Consider the following 2,027-nt stretch of genomic DNA (forward strand, 5'->3'; position numbering starts at 1 on the left):
CAGTGTCTGCAGTGGAAAGAAATGTGTGTGTGTGTGTGTGTGTGTGTGTGTGTGTGTGTGTGTGTGTGTGTGTGTGTGTGTGTGTGTGTGTGTGTGTGTGTGTGTGTGTGTGTGTGTGTGCACGTGCATGAGTGCTCGTGCTTGTGTGCGTGTGTGTACAGAACCAGATCCAGCACTAGGTGACCTAGACAGTCACTTAGGGCTCACTAGCTTAGGGTGCACACTGGCCGGGGGATGCCACAAAACTTAGATTTCTTCTTTAAGGTAGCACACATACATTTAAACTTTGGAGCAGAAGGTGAATTTTTAAGACAAGAGCATGGAACATTACTGTTGCCATTACAGACAAACATGAAACACGGGTATTGTGTGTGTGTGTGTGTGTGTGTGTGTGTGTGTGTGTGTGTGTGTGTGTGTGTGTGTGTGTGTGTGTGTGTGTGTGTGTGTGTGTGTGTGTGTGTGTGTGTGTGTATTTATGTGAAATGCTCCAGTTAAGAAAGGCAGACTGGTTAACTTATTCTGGCTCAAACCCTGTACCTAGAACAGGATCCTAGAGACTGACTCCTCATTGCCAACTGCCAAACTTTCATCAGTGAGTGAGTTCCAGTGCATTTTCAAAGAATGTAGAATTTCTGTGCATGTTCAAAGAATTGTTAGTTTCTGTGCATTTTCAAGGAATGTTGAGTTTCAAGGAAAGAGAAGTTTACTGTTGCCCATGCTAAGTCTGTTAAAATAATTAAATATTTTATTAGGCAAATGGCCATTATTAGTGTTTCTGCTGTAAATTTTAAAAGCAGTGTTAGTAGCAAAAAAGGTAGCATACTTGCCTTTGGTGCAGAAGGCTGTGAGTTCTACTCACACACCATGTAGATGGAGTGCTGAAATTGCAGTGCCCCCTTTGGGGGGTAGGGGTACTGGACTCCTGAGTGTGTCCTACTCTGGATGAGATGGCTAGTAACTGTGAACCTGTTGCTGGTTTGACAGTCATTCTCTATTGCAATATTACCAGCTTGCCATTTTTTGTAATGTAACATGGACAGCTTATTCTTCAAGGTCAGCAGGCACTGAATTTGTACATAAAGCACTGAAATGTAAAGTTTGCCAGAAGCAACCTTTATATTAGTTATAGATCTCTTTAAAATTGAATTATTTGGATAGCTTTTACTTTTGCAGAGATTGTATATTTTGACTGATATTGGTGGATTGTAATGACAGAAGTTTGAGTGGCCTTTTGTGGTTGAAATGTTTTGTAATGGGTAGTTTTATCATTATTGATTCATACATTTTGTTTCATTGCTTACTGGAAAAATCTTCAAACCTACAAATTTAAAACACATTCTAACAAGTGGTGCTGAATTATCAAGGAATTTAATTTAATACAGTCAAGATAGTGTATCAAAGAAACCATGCATGTTTATATGCTCCAAAAAATGTGTCCAAGGGATCTATGGTTTGAAAACAGCCCAAAGGTAAACTTAATCCACCACTAGCCATATGCATTTTCTTTGAATAGGTTCATAGGTTCATACTAGGCTATCTGCCCTAGGGCATTTATAAGCCTAGCCAGAATGTGTTTGGCTTTCGCCACCCATTTTAAATTTATTTTGCTATGCCCTTTTTCAAGGTTAGTATACTATGCCTCTATCTAACAGTGACACAGAAGTGATACCCGGGGTTAAATGTACAGATTTCTTGCATTGGCCGGGAATCGAACCCAGGTCAACTACTTGGAAGGCAGCTATGCTCACCACTATACCACCAATGCTATGTGGGTTTCAATGCCATTTCAATGAATGTTTTTCAAGGGCAATGAAGTTTACTGCTCATGCTACATCTTTTTTCATTGTAAGACTGTATTGTTTTGCTTAGCAAATGGTTATCAGTGCTTGTGCTATAACATTTGAAATAAACGTTTTAAATATCTCTAATCATTGTACAGGTAAAGAATAAAATAGTATGCACTCTGACAAGTTTGAACAGTGTTTATGGTAATTGGGGAGAAATAGTCAAGTAGTGGGACACTGGAA

The 2,027-nt window shown here is 39.4% G+C and overlaps 1 non-coding gene across 1 annotated transcript; it reads right to left on the reverse strand.

The window, feature by feature from the left end:
* Positions 1 to 1,693: 1,693 nt before the first annotated feature.
* TRNAG-UCC lies at positions 1,694 to 1,765 on the reverse strand. Its single transcript has one exon. It is a non-coding gene; the product is annotated as a tRNA-Gly (tRNA).
* Between the last annotated feature and the right edge of the window lie 262 nt (positions 1,766 to 2,027).

This window comes from Protopterus annectens, chromosome 7.part1, assembly GCF_019279795.1.
Source record: "Protopterus annectens isolate FY-2018-M chromosome 7.part1, PAN1.0, whole genome shotgun sequence".
Lineage (NCBI taxonomy): Eukaryota > Metazoa > Chordata > Ceratodontiformes > Protopteridae > Protopterus > Protopterus annectens.